This window comes from Parus major, chromosome 5, assembly GCF_001522545.3.
Source record: "Parus major isolate Abel chromosome 5, Parus_major1.1, whole genome shotgun sequence".
NCBI lineage: Eukaryota > Metazoa > Chordata > Aves > Passeriformes > Paridae > Parus > Parus major.
Window position 1 is genome coordinate 57307251 of NC_031774.1, and position 14868 is coordinate 57322118.

The window sequence follows — 14868 nt, forward strand, 5'->3', positions numbered from 1 at the left end:
CCGCGACCTCTGGAGCCCTGCAGGGAGTAGTCACGGGCTAGCACAGAGTGATGATGGAATTATTGTTACAGAATCGCAGAACGGTTTGAGTTGGGATGTTAAAGACCACCCCGTGCCATGGGCAGGGACACCTCCACTAAACCTGGCTGCTCCAAGCCCCGTCCAACCTGGCCTGGAACACTGCCAGGGATGGAGCATCCACAGCTTCTCTGGGCACCCTGTGCCTCACACCCTCACAGGGAAGGGTTTCTTCCTAATTTTTTATCTAAACCTGCCCTCTGACAGTTTAAAGCCAAACGCTGCTTATACAAACCAACACATCCAAACCAGGAGCAAAAATTATGCATCATTTTTGAATAAAAAATAAAAATCCAGGCATGAAGAGGTGAGAGTGTAAGGAGAGGGAAAAGTGGGAAGCAGAGGAAAACATGGAAGTCCTTACAGTGGGGTGCTGACCATGGCATGGGCAGCGGGATCAAAGCATTGGGGAGCTGTTTCTTCAAAGCCTGTGTGAGTAAACCACTCAAAAAAAGCCATAATGAAGTGAACTTTGCAGCAGCACGCAGACTAATTGCAGCAAAGGATCTGCAATTAGGTTTTCAATGGGCATGTGGTGGAAAGAGGCGGAGAGTGGAATGCAGATGCTGAAGGGAAATAAAAAAAAAAAAAAAGGAAAATGTTAGTTTCAAAATAGAGCAAAAATTGTGTTGCAGACATGTACTAAGGGGAGAAAATGGAAGAGGTGGAAACAGGCATTGAGGGATGCCTCACAATGTGGAACCTCCACAATATGGGCTTTATTTGGGAAGATGTGCCCCCACTGTACAATGGCTATCATGGACATTATGAGCATAAGGAAATGCTCTTTCTCACTAGCCCTCCAAAGATTATGAGTGTTTGTGGTACTGAAAGGCCTCAGATGGAATTTGTCTCCTCACTCCCATGCTGCTTGCACACACAACACATAGTGCTGTGCCACACACCTGCTTTATATGGTGGGTCCTTGTCCTGAGAGCCCACAGCTGGCAAAATCCTTACTTCACAGGCTTCTTAAACCACTGTAAAATACTTTCAAAAAAGGACATCCACTTCCTCTTGCAGCTTAAAACCAGCCCCCACAAATCCTGACCCAGAGAGCACATGACTGGAGTAAAGACAGCTCTGCCCCTTTTTGCTGCTCCAGCCCACAGCCATGGCAGTGGAGGCCATCTGTGGTCATCTTTTAATTTAAACTGGGAGGGACTTTTCAAAGGGTCTCTCCAGATCATCCCAGCTCACCTGAGATTGCTAAGAAACACTGGAAATAAAAAGAAGCCACATGCTGGACTGCTGCCTCTCTACTCCTTTTATGTATCTGGGCCCATAAAAAGGCCCAAAAGTAAATTCAACCCCCGCCCCACAACATTTAGGCCACCATTTCTGACTTAAAAATCCTCTCCATGGCTTTCCCTCTTGTGTGGGTCTTGGCTCACAGAATCCCTGAGCACGCTGATGCTGAAACTTATATTGCAACACAGAGTTGATTTTCCAAGGGCACCAGAAGCTCTCCAGATACAGAAGCAAAGACTTCCACATTTTCCTTCACCCTTTGTAGCCAGGTTTTGCATATAGCTCTGTGCCTTGTATGTGTTTGCACACAAAGCTTCATGCAATATTTATGCAAAGCTATTTCAGCTCCTTCTGAGCTGTTGTGTGCTGTACAATGTAGACATTGCTTCCAAAATAAAATACAGCTGAATGAAATCTGTCTTAATGATATTTTTTATACTTTGCAACTTATCAGCTGGTAGATTTCAGTCTGATTCCTTCCTCCCAAGTCACCTTTTCCACTCTGAGGAGTATTGAGTGCTGTCTCCAGGACTCTCTACTGACATTTCTGTGCTCATCCTTCACAGTGCATCAGTTCCAGGAAGGAAAAGAAACACAGGAACTGCCAGAACAGTCAATTCCCTACATCCCATGGAGGGGAGAACACAGCTTTGGGTGAACCAGACTCAACATGTGGTTATAGGATCAGCAAAGAGGAAGGGAAGAGGATCTGATGAAGAAGAACTCAGGTTTTTCCCCATAGAGGAAGGAATGAGGTGCCTGGGAAGCAGTGGGACTGGGGAGACTGGACAGGGAGGAGATGTGCAATTGAGCAGCCAGCAAGAAATGACAATTTATGTGAATAATAGAAGGAAAACAAGGCATCACCTAAGTCAAAACAAGGCAGGGGAGGGCCACACAGACTGCTTGAGAGCTGGGATGCAGCTCAGCATGGAGACAAGGGACGAGAGAGCCTGGAAAGGCAGGGTATGAAAGCAGGAGAGAGAGCAAAGAGAATGAGCATAAAATACAGGCCTTTTAATTTACTCAGGAAGTCAGTCAGAAAACAGCAAAATGAAAGGCTCATAGGCAGCAAGAGGGGACAATATGGTGAGAAGATGGAGAAAGGGGTAGGTATCATCCTTTAGTAAAATAGGGATTTTAAGCACACGAGGAACAAGAGACTGAGATTGCTTTCTCCCCTCTCAGTTACACTACAGTCCATCATCCCAAAGAAAAACCAGTCTGAGAGAAGAGAGAGGCCCCAGTCCCCGTGCTAGCTCTGACTGGACCTTTGGAGGCCTCTCTCTCAGCAAACCAAACATCTCAAAACTCTTTGCAAGGGCTGAATAATAGGACTGTCCTATGGAAAAAAAATAAATCTAGTCTAAAATTGTCTTCCATTCATGTCCTGGCTTATGGCAACAGCTGAAGGACTTGCTCTTACACTCTTTTGGAAAGCTGCTATTCCTTCACTGGGGTATTCAGATTCAATTCTCCACGAGTGATCCCAGATTCCCCACTGAATGTGGAAACAGCAAGGAGTGAGGTGGTGAGATGTCTGCAGGTAAGGAGAAGAGCTGATGATTGAGGAGCTCTGTTGCTAGGATGTTATGAGAGATGTAATTCTGTCTGCTACAGAGGCGGTTATGAAATGCTTCATCTCTTATGATGATCCTGGCTCATCTCCTCTGGTTGTGTTATTAAGTGGTAAAAATGCTGTGTTCCTTCAGGATTCAGAGATGAGGAATGAAGAGATGGTCTCTGCCCCTCAGAGCTTACAAGACAAGAAAGAGATGCCTCTGATAAGATAAAAGGGGCCCTGGGAAAGTAGTGGATGGCACAGTGAATTCCAAACACACAGACAGGAAAGGGGTGAAAGATTCTGACCCCCATCTCCCGGTCATTTCCTTCCCACTGGGAGCAAACCCCTACATCCCAACCCACACATTTGCCTTTCACCCTGCTGATCATCAAATTCAATTTAGATTGAATGAGGCCAATTAACACTTGTTGCTTTTCCTAGGTTCACTTCTGACCTGTCACACTGTAATGAGTGTAGGGAATTGGAAAAATTGAAGAACATGACAATTCCCTGTTGGTGAAATGAAAGCAAATGCTTTCCTTGCTCATCGAAACACAGCAGGGTGACACAAACACTTGGGGTCTGTGCGTAAGACCCACAGCTGTCTGATCCTTTATTTTAATCTATTCTAATGTTAATTGTCCAAGTATTTCTTAATTGCATTGGATAATATAATAGGGCATAAATCTTATCAGCAAATCAGCCTGGCATCAGGCTGTGTTATCGTATTACCATGGTTACATTATTATTACAAGTGAACCTTGTGCTCATTACTAACCACAAACAATTCTAGCAAACAAGCTAAACTGGAGCAAAATATCCTGGCGGTGTTTCCATTTTTTGTCAAACAAAACTAATTTCTCTGGGTGCTAGGTAACGGCGGCATACCTAGGATGCATTTTCAACCTTCTGCATTTATTTACTTGCATTTGTACAGCACTGAAACATTTCCCTGCTCTCAACAAGGCACAGAGGCCAGATTCTCAGAAAGTGGAATAGAATCTTTAACACAAACTCACAGTATTCAGATGACAAGCACTGCCCCAGCCTGTCAAAACACTGCCACGTTTGTACAGTTGTGACAAAAACTGCTGCATTGGGAACCTCTGGTAGCTTGATTAGGTCCCTCAAGGGCCCAGTTTCCCTCATCTGCTGTGGCTTCCCATCAAAAAACACTTCCCACGGGGTCACTGTGAGGGTCCAACTCCCCACACCTGCTGTAGGAAAGGAGGACATGTGATGGATCCAGCGAGGGCAGCGCTGCCCTTCCCTACTCCAGACTGTTCATTTGGGCATTTTCTACTCTTCCTCTGCTGCACAGCATTGTTCCACCAGCTGTGCTGGGACTGTGGCTGCAAAACAGATCTCTATTCTGGTCTGAGTTAAAAAAAAAAGCCCAAAATAACAACTTCTTTCCTTTTTTGCTGATATTTCAGTGATCCACTTTTAAGGGTGAGCAGTTGTGCTGGCACGACTGAGAAAGCAGAGCTGTGCAGGAATGGAGAGACAAGAGCAGGAAACCCTCCAGCAAAAACCTCCATCCAGACGGAATGTGGAAGGAAGGATGGGCTGTTTTCAAAATAAGAAGTCACCCAGGAGGCCATGGAAAAGGATGCAGACGACAGCTGCTTGTGGGGAAGCAACATTAGAGCTTCTCCAGACATTCCTGTCAGACTACAAGCCATGCAATGACATTCATTTCCTTTTCACAGCAGCAGCCCATCTGTTGTGTCAGGAAAAGGGCTGATTTTGGATCACCCACTGCTGCCTCCAACACTGTGGTGTTCCCCAAGGCCACAAAAGACCCACTTCATGCAGAACCTGTGCAGGAGTGCTGAGCCCCCAGCCCAGCGAGGTGTCACTGCTGCTCAGCAATGCCCAGTGCCTGTCTGGTGTCACACTGGCAAAGGTGATGCAAAACTTGCTTCTAGTCCCTTCATCAGGGAAGATCTGTGAGAAAATTTGATGGAAAGGTGGAAGAGACTCAAGGGTGACCTTCTCACTCTCTACAAGCACCCGAAAGGAGGCTGTAGCCAGGTGAGGGTTGGCCTCTTCTCCCAGGTAACAAGTGGCAGGAAAATAGGAAATGGCCTCAGGTTGCACCAGGGGAGGTTTAGATCAGATATTGGGAAAGATTTCCTCACTGACAGGGTGGCCAGGCATTGGAACAGGGTGCCCAGGGCAGCATGGATGGGTTCAAAAGGCATTGTGGATGTGGCACTTGGACACATGGGTTAGTGCTGAACACTAACTGTTCATGTGCTGTGTACATGGTTGTGCTCAAAGATCTTACAGATCTTTTCCAACCTTAACCATTCTGTGATTCTATGAAAGCCAGGCATGATCAGCTCCATTTTAACCTGTTTTCTAAGGATAAGAAAAGGTTTGATAAGGACAGCAGCAGGGAGGGAAAAAATGGAGTTAAACAAACCAGTGTCACATATGATGTTCTCAGCTGACAAGAACCAGAGCTTGAAGCTACCGCCCTCATTGTTCACCATAAAGAAACTTCACCTGCATTTCAGCAAATCACCTAATCCATCATGCCCTGATAACTGATGGGACTGCATTCCCTCCTCAGGCTCATGGACACTTCAGATAAGTCAGAGCTGGACTATTCCAAGTGACACTTCCTTTCTCACTTTTTTTTTTTTTCCCCTCATCACCAAACAGACAATGTCAGTTGAATTCTGCTCCAGTTACTTTTAATTCATCCTTACAATAACAAGTCTGATGTTCTTGTATTTTGACTCATTTTTTTTGTCCAGGACTGGGTTCCATATGTTTTAAAATGCCTAAATGTGGAGACATAAACTTCTGCTTAGTTTAATGCCTTCTTACACCCATGCTGCCAGTGTTCACTGAGCACATTTGGGCTGGGGACAGCCCTCAGCAGCATGGACTTTGTGGAAGAATACCTATTAAACTGTAAGCAATCAGCCACTGGGACTTAAATTATAACATGAGATTTAGACAGCCTGGGAAAAATTCCCAACAGAAGGAACTTTTCCAGGGGAAAAAAAAGGGATGTAACCTGCAGTACAATTTGCCTTCAAACTGCCCATGATGACAGCAGAGGTGGCTGCAGTTGTGCTCTTTGGATGGCCTTGGGACCCCTCAGCTGAAGCTGGCATGTGATGGGAGCCTAGAGCTGGGCAAAATACTCAGTGGAAATAACAGGAGTAAGTCTCTTTAGTGTGTAACAACAGCAGGTCAAGGAATCACTAAAAAAACCCAGAGCCATAAATCATTTTTGCCTGAAAAAGTTCCTTTTCCACTGCTCTCAGGAGAATAAACACAGACCTCTTGCTGTTCGTGCCTGGAGAAAGGAAGGTGCCACTGGCCCCAGGCTTTGCATCAGTGAGTCCCATAAAGCTGGGAAGGTCAGGTGTGCACTCACAGAGTCCAGGACACATAAACAGCAGGGTCTGAAAGGGCTCTGGAGGTTCTTGCTGCCAGTCTCTGAGCCTTAACTAAAAATATGAGTTGAAGAGCTGCAGGATTTAGCAGAATGACCCACAAGTCAGCTCCATTCTCCTTTGAGAAACCTGAGCAACTTTTTCCATCTTGCAGGATGAGAGCAGCTCTGGTCCCTGCCATGGGAACATTTATTCCTGCAGTTCCTTCCCTGTATGTTGTGTCACTCCATTGTCATGTTTGCCTGACTCCTTGAAAGTCTTCTCCAACCTAAAAAAATTCTTTGGTTCTGTGAAAGGCTGGGTTTGAAGTCAGGTGCAAACTGACATGTAGAGGTAGCTGAATTTCTGCTGTTTTGTTTTGTTTAATATTGAGCCTCTTATGAATCTCGGCATAAGAGGAAATAACACTTTTTAATATTCTCTAATGAAAGCTTTTGTCCTCAAAGAACACATTTTCTACCAACCCAGGCATCTTCAAACCTGAAAGAGGAAAGAATGGCATTTCAATTTCCAGAAATTATTGGCCCAAAAACTTTGATCTGATTCTCACAGCTGAACTGTTCATTCAGGGCACGTTGCATCTTTACATTAGTGTTTGTTGCATTGCCACTAGATGTGCAGACAGGACCATATTTTTCATAATAAAATAGCCTGAAACAGCAAGGCAGCACTGGGGATGTTATTCCATTTCAAAATTGCCAATCAAAGCCTCTCTCATAGGGCACTGCTTGTCATGGGACAGCACTGCCAGCCCTGTCCTGGACTGACCCAGGAGCCCTCCAGACCTGGGAGAAGACATGGGGGAAGAAGGGGCTGGTTTGTCCAGAGAAGGCCACTCCACCCCTGCAATTTCAGCTCCTTCCAAAGGCACTTTCTGGTAACCTTTTGGGTGCCCCTGCAAAAGGCTGGTATTGTTGCCCAGAACTGTTCCCACTTTTCAGATGATTACCTCCCAGTGCTTCTCAGATTCCAACTGTTAGTCTCATGCATAATGTATTTCATTTCAAGCCTTTCATCTGTGCATAAGTTTTCCATCTATTTCCATCCTGCTCTCAGACACTTTTTTACCTGTAAAGCAGGAAAAGTTCCATTTTTTCCACTTATCTTCTGGTGTTTCATTCCTCTCAAACACAGCTCCAGCATTTTTGCCACCAAAAGGCTATTTCAGGGGATGAAGTTCACATCCTCTTCCTACAGATTTTTGGGGACACCTTCTTCCCAGCAGCATCTCTGCTGGCTGCAAAGTCCACTGCCTGAAGCTACTCTCAGTTCCCTGCTGTCAGCGAGGGATCAATGGCATTCCTGGGATGGCTCCCTCAGCCACAGGGAGCCAGCTTAGCTCATGCTCACCCACTCCTTGGAGCCACCCTGACTTCAGGGGCTCTCACAACAAGGGGAAGCTGGTTACAGGCACCAAAAGAGGCCTTCAGAAGGCCTATTCAGTTGGGCCAGCACAACTGCATCACATCTCAGAGAATCACAGAATCACAGAATGGTTTTGGGTTGGAAGGGACCTTAAAAATCATCTAGTTCCAAACCCTTAGCCATGAGCTGGGACACTTTCCACTAGACCAGGTGACACTACAGTGTTGTTTTGCTTTCAGTTTTTGTTTTTCTTTTTTTAATTCAAACATTTTGGTTTATAAATTTAAGCCTTTATCTTCAGGCAGATGCCTTAAAAACAGACACAGCTCACACAGCAAGCAGATGTTTGCTGAAGGAATCCTATGTGAGTTTCTTGGTCTGAGCTACAGAGAAAGTTAAACTGAATCCTGACAGTCCCTGCTGGGATAGAAAAGGGTCCTGGAGACAAGCAATCCCCTCAGGCAGCAATCCTGGTGTTACCACACTGCCTTGGGATCACTGATGGAAACTGCAGGACACCCAAACTTCTCCAGGAGTTGTGCCAGGGCCTGTGTTAAATGTCCATAACCCTCTGTGCTCTCTTCTCAGTCACCTGATGAGCAGGGCCAAGCCTGGAGAAGGTTTGGAATAGCAAGGAGAGCAGATTCAGAGGAACCAGCCTTCAAAGCAGGAATGCAGAGCTCAGCAGTCAAACATCCAGCAGTATCTGGATGCCACTTCTTTTCCAAATCCTTTCAGATGCAGCCTAAGGGTTTAGAATTGACTTTAAAAGCAGGGGGGCCCTGATTCAACAAAAACAGTTAAGCACTTAATAACATTAAGCACGTGCTCGAGTCTCTTCCTATTCAACAAAGCACTTAAGCACATATTTCACCCCTCTTAGATGGCCCAGAATCAAAACATTGAGTTCTCAGAATTTCTTCAATCTTAAATTTTGGAGGAGGGACAGAAATTCGAACCTTGATCCATGTTTTGCAAAGGGTCCCTATTTGCAAGTGAGTCAGACTCCAGCTCCAGAACTACACACCCAGGTGCTGGCACATTCATATTTTGGACTGGGATCTGAATTTTTCAGCTTGTGCCTCACTCTGGTCTATGTTGTGTTCATTATAGAGGTTGAACAGCAGGCAGGGAGCTGTTTCTATGCAAGGTTTGAGTCGATGATGCTTTCTCCAACTCCACCTCACTGCCATGCAAAACTGAGGCACCACCTCAGTGTTCAGTGGGTGGATGCTCAGCCCAGGAGTGTGCAGGATTTGCAAATCTCCTCCAATCTGGCTGCTCCTCCAATAATTTAAAGCCTCTGCAGCACAGCTCCCAGAACTGAGTGAAATCTTCAGGTTTGGTTGTTATCCAAATGTCATCCAGCATCCACGTAGTGGCTGCAGGGGGAAAAGAGCAAAGAGAGTGAGCTCAGCATGCTCTGAGCCCACCAGGGGATGCAGCAGAGGAAAGGGATGACAGCCAAGAGGGAGATCCTCCATCTTCCTCCAAGCTGTTGTCTCAAGCTTTCAGCAGACTGAAGCAAACATCACCACATTGCCTCATGTACATTTCCAAATGTCACTGCTTCCTCCAACACTTTCTGTTCTTCTTTCTTTCCCCGTTGGTTTTTTTTTTTTTCTTTTCTTATTAATTTGCTTCTAACAAAAGCTGAGATCCTCCAGAGAAGAGCAGCAGGCATCAGAAAAAGTAGCAAACAAATAAATCAAACCCAAAACATCTGGGCCACATGGCCAAATCCAGGCCTGCTTCCCATCTCACACCAGTGCCAGCCGCATCTCAGTGTGTGGAACATAACTCTTCTCCTCTCTTGCTTTGACAAGGGAGCTTCAGGGCTGCTGGCAGGGCAGAGAGAGCTAGGAAATAAAAGGCCAGACCTGTTCCAGGGAGGCTGAAAACAAATGGACTGCCAGTTGTCTGGGAGAGCAGGGGAAGTGGCAGTCAGATGTCTGAGGCAGCAGGAGGAGTCGGGAGCCTCTCCACGGGCATTATCAATGGCCTGGAGGGGGAAGAAAATGAACCTGGTTAAAAACAAAAGGCAGAATTCAAATAGCTGCATCTTGGGGGTGCCAATAAGAGCATGACTGAAGGATTTGCTTATGAAGTGGTTGCCAGAAGATGAGAGGAGGAAGGAGCATCCAAGGGCTGTAGGGCCCATGAGGAGCTGTCACTTGGAGCAAAAGGAGGCCCAGGGAACCAGCAGCCTTTCCTTGCTGGTCATGATACTGAAATTGGCTAGAAACCAAACTTTCTAATACAAGCTGAAGTATTAGAAAGCAGGCTTTCTTTATTCTCAGCATGTTGGACATCCAGGGGATATTTCCTCTAAACAGGTGTGTTGTGAAATTTATAACAGGGTATTTACTCCATCATGATCCCACATACTCACTACAGCACACTTCCTAGATAATCCATAATCATTTTTGTTTGTTTGTTTAACTCATGCACCTGTCCCTTACTGGAAGCCCATTTGTGGTCTTGGAGGGCTATCTAAAGGGGTCTCTGGTGGTGGTACTCACTGAGTGTCCCCGATGTGACAGATGACTCTGCCTTCAACCTCTCTTAGGGCGTGTCCTGCTGCTTTCTGTTACATGACTCTGCCACAAAAGCCACAATATCCCTCATATATCCATGCTCTGGTCCTTCCCAGGCAGCCAAAGCCAAAGGGAGTCTGGCACAGAGGCTGACAAGGAGAGCAGTGATGAGGAGAGGCAGGAATGACAACTGCCTTGAACATCCATGTGAATGTGCTTTCCACTGTATCTGCTCTGAACCAAACAATGTGGGCTGGAGGCACCAAGAATCCTTAATTCCAGAGGCAGATGAAGAGGGAATGCCTCGTCTGACCAAGTGGGAAACAGGGATGGGGAGACCTGTGAGCTAAGGCACAGAGATGAGAGCAGAGCTGGCATCTGTACCCAAATCTGACCAGTCACCATCTGGCACTGCTGACACAAAATCAGGCTCCTTCACACCCCTGCATGACACAGCACAACAAGGATTACTCCTGGGAAGGAACAGACTCGGAAAACAGTAATAAATAATTAAAATAAGTCAAGCAGCAGCTCCTGGCAGCCCAGCAGTGGTGTGAGAGCTGTCAGGCTGGGCTGGGCACTGTGGGGCTGTCAGACTCTGCCTCTCTGCCTTTGAGGTGGCGATGCTGAGGCGTGCTGGTCTCACAGATGTTTGCCCAGCTTTGCAAATGAGCCACATCCTGGAGCAAGAAGCTCTCAAAATAACCTCACTGCACTGCAAGAGTGATGAGGCAAGAGCTTCACCTTGCATGGACAGGCCCATGAAGGCACCAACCACAGAGGGCTGCAGTGCTGGGCAGGACTGGGTGGCAGTGTTGGTACAATAACAGGGGTTTGGCTCCTGGGTGTCACTCAGTGCCCTACAGGCCATCTCCTGTCCTCTCTCAGCCTCCCTGAGCTGAAGATAAAAGGAACAGGCTCCCCAGGAAAGTGGTCACAGCAGCAAGCCTGCCAGAGTTCAACAAGTGTTTGGACAAGTCTCACACACAGGGTGGGGCTCTTGGGATTGTCCTGTGCAAGGCCAGGACCCGATGAGCCTTGTGGGTCCCTTTCAAATGAGGATATTCTATGAAAAAGTGAGGTTGGACCCAGCCCAAGAGCCACATCCAGACTGCAGGAGCTGGCTGGACTGTGCTGATCACTCAGACCCTCCCCAGCTGTCCCCAGACCCCAGGTCCTGTCCAAGGGAGTGCAGCAAGCCCCAGTGTGGGTGTAACCCTGGGTTTACCGCAGCAGGGGTTTTGCCAGCACTTCCAGCTTAATGCACAAAGCCCTGGTGACCCTTGCTGGATTAACCAAGAAGCAGGGAAAGCTCCAAAGGCTGTTACCCTCTCCTGCCTTTCCCAGCAGCTTATCCAGACAACCTTTTAACTAAAGTGACAAAAACCATCTTCCCTCCTTTTCCTTAGTGCATACACTGGCTAATTCTCTATCCCACAACTGCATTGGGAACCTGCAGCTCCCAGAGGACTGCAGCAGCCACCCTGGGAGATTTATTGGGGCAGCCAGCTCTTGGTTTCCCTGGTCACCCTCCGAGGATTTACAGCCCCTGTGCACTGAGAGTGAACAAAGACCTGCTGTTCCTCATCAGAGACCTCATGATTGTGTCGGTGGGGAGGAGGCTCCAAACCTAGATAACCTCTGGGAGGAGAAATAGCCATTCCTGGATGGAACAGGAGAGACTGGCAGGAAGAAAAGAACCCGCAGTGCTCTGGGAAATCTCAGAAAATGAAGCTGGGAGCTTGCAGTGTTTGTAAGGATGGAGAGGGAAAGGGCACTCATGGGGCAGTGGGAACAGGTTGGCAGCTGAGTTTGTTCATGTAAATTTGGCTTCTGGGTCGATTTTCTCTCTGCTGTGACAGAATTAAAAGTGGCTTCTGCACAGGATCCAAGTTCCAGCTCCTCCTTCTATCTACAGAGCCCGGGGTGCCTTGAGAGCTGCACAGCAGCTCCTGTTTGGAGTGGGCTGCACTCTGTGACACAGCCATCAGGCACCTGCGGGCAGTTTTTGGAGCAGAGGGGCTGATAAACTTTCAAAGGATTCTCTGGAGCCCGTGCACTTTGCCCTTCCATCTGTGCCGGGGCTCTGATCTCCCTGTAAGCAAGAGCACTACCAGCAACACTTCTAACAGGCTTGGCCTCCGAGCTGTGATCTCTGTGGTTTTCCTCTCAGCCTGCCCTGAGACTGGCATGAGACTTGCACTCAGCCAGTGCTTCATCCTGCTAATGGATCTGACCATGAATCCCACACAGCTGTTTACTGTACCCTTTGTGTTGATGGAGAAAGGAGGGTAAACACTCATTACTATGCAGATTTCAAAGAGAGCTGCATCTGTGCCTGGCTTTCTGCTTTGTTTGGTGACATCTTCACCGGACAAAGTGGAGGGTTTGTTGTTTTTTTTTCCTTAACTCTTACATTAGCAGGGGAAGGATGAATTTGTAGTGGTAATAGTTGCCATATGCACAAAAAACAACCAAAAAAATAAATAAAAAAAAGGAACAAAAAGCTTCTAAACAAACAGTAACACAATTCCCTGGGACTGAAGATTCTGCATCTCAGCAAGTGGCTTCCTGGAGGAATATATCCACAAAGGATTAAACTCCCATCCTAATTAGAAGGGAATCTCTGAGACAACCTTTTCCACAAAGGAAACAAAAAGGCAGCGCTGACATGTCTAATGCATATATTAACACTAAAGACATGGAAATTAATTGGATTTATTACTCTCACAGCTGCAAAGATGGCTCATTTCTAAGTTTATTTTACAGAAAGTGGCGGGAGGAGTGGGATTTAATAGTCAGCTCAGTTAAGCTAATGAGCCAAAACTAATGGTCTCTTCTTGTTTAGAGGAGTGGAGCACCTGAGCATGTGTGTGGCTCAGCGTGGTGAGAGTCCAAGGGATGCTTGGCATCTGCTGGAATGTTTGCTGATGAGTAGGACATGCACAGATACTTAAGGTCTGGGAGGGAGAGGAAACATCTTTCCCAATGGCAGCCAAAATCAATGAGATGATCCGTAGGGATCAATCCATGATATCATTTCTGTCCAGAAGAAATGCTCCAGAGAGAAAAAAAGACAATGAGAAACTGTCAATTTCCAACCAAGTTAGTTTTCTGCTAATTTACCAAGCCCAACCATCTTTCCAAGAGGTTGGATCCATTCCAAAAGAAAGCCACAGCTACCTTGTGGTGGCTCCAGCAGGTAGGACACTGAGACAGGAAGGGAGGAGCTCAGCTGCAGCTCAATACCGGCACCAGTGTCCCTAAATCTCAGCCTCTCTCATGTTTTCTAGGCTGCATCACTGGAAAGGATGTTAAAAAGGTTTCTAAAGGAGCTCTCAGAGATCTCTCCTCTTCTGTAAATGAAGAAAAACAGAAGGTTTTTGATGGGAAAACTGAGTATGGAAATGGCAAGATGAGTGTTGTTTACAGAGCACCTACCTCAACCCCCCATGAGAGGATTTGGAGGATTTTGGTAGCTTGCTTCCCAAATTAGAAACCAATTTTCTGAGGCAAAGGCAGGCTGCCTTGGGCAGGGAGGTGTTAAACTAACAACAAAAGGGAAAGGTGCAAAGAGGGAACAAATGGAAACTCATTTAGCACGTAATGAAGGTGCTAAGAACAAAATTAATCAAAGCAAAGAAGGAAGCAGAGAAAAACGCTTTCATCACCTATTCACCAAAGGTAGACCCTGGCTAATAAACAGGAATCTGGAATTTGCTGTACAGCAAAAATTTGGCCTAGCTAGAAAGATGGAAACCTGGTGGGAAGCTCATTGGAGTGTTAAAACCATGGCTTTTAGGGGTGCTGAAGTGGGGATAAGATAGGGACCTGTTAGAAATGGGAACATGAACATCCAGGTCATTGGACTCAGCAGTAAATGAATCTGCAAATTGATGGCTCAATCATCTAAAATAGAACATACAAAATAGACCAGCCAGTGTCTGCAGTGGAGCACAAAATCAAACCTGTGAACCATCTGAACATCCCCCCAAGCAGCTGCCAAAGGCAAGGAGGGGAAAAGGGCCAGATTGTCACAGGGAAACTTCAAATACAGCAAATCTGCAGGAAAGCTGCCTCCAGCATGGAGACAGGCGCCGTGTTTGTGAGGGATGATGGTGATTATTTGCTATCTCAAAAGAACTCACACATCCAACAGGGGAGAACTGTGGATCAGACGTTTTTTCTTGTCAGATACAGAGAATTTGATCACAGCACTGAAAACACACAGTAGCTTAGGTGGGAAGTGATTGCCACTCGGAAACATTTGTTATATGCAGATGGAATAAAATCAAACCCAGTCAGACATTGCCTTGCTGCTGTCTCAGGCTGCTGTTACCAACCTGAAAACAATCACGAGCTAACTGACTTCAGAGTAAGAATTTAAGCAGAAAAGGAAAAAAAAACAACAAAAAAAACCCAAACCACAAAAAAAAAACCCCAACAACAACAACCAAACAAACAAAAAAAACCCCAAACAAAAAAATTCCAAGAATATTAGGGAATATTGAAGAACATTTCTCTATACTGACCAAAAGCCACAATCTGACAAGTCAGGGACTGTTCCAGTGGTTAAAACAATACCTCTTCATCTAGAGGAGAACAGAGATATCCTTTATTAACAAACGGGGAACAGAGATGTTGAAGGCAGTGA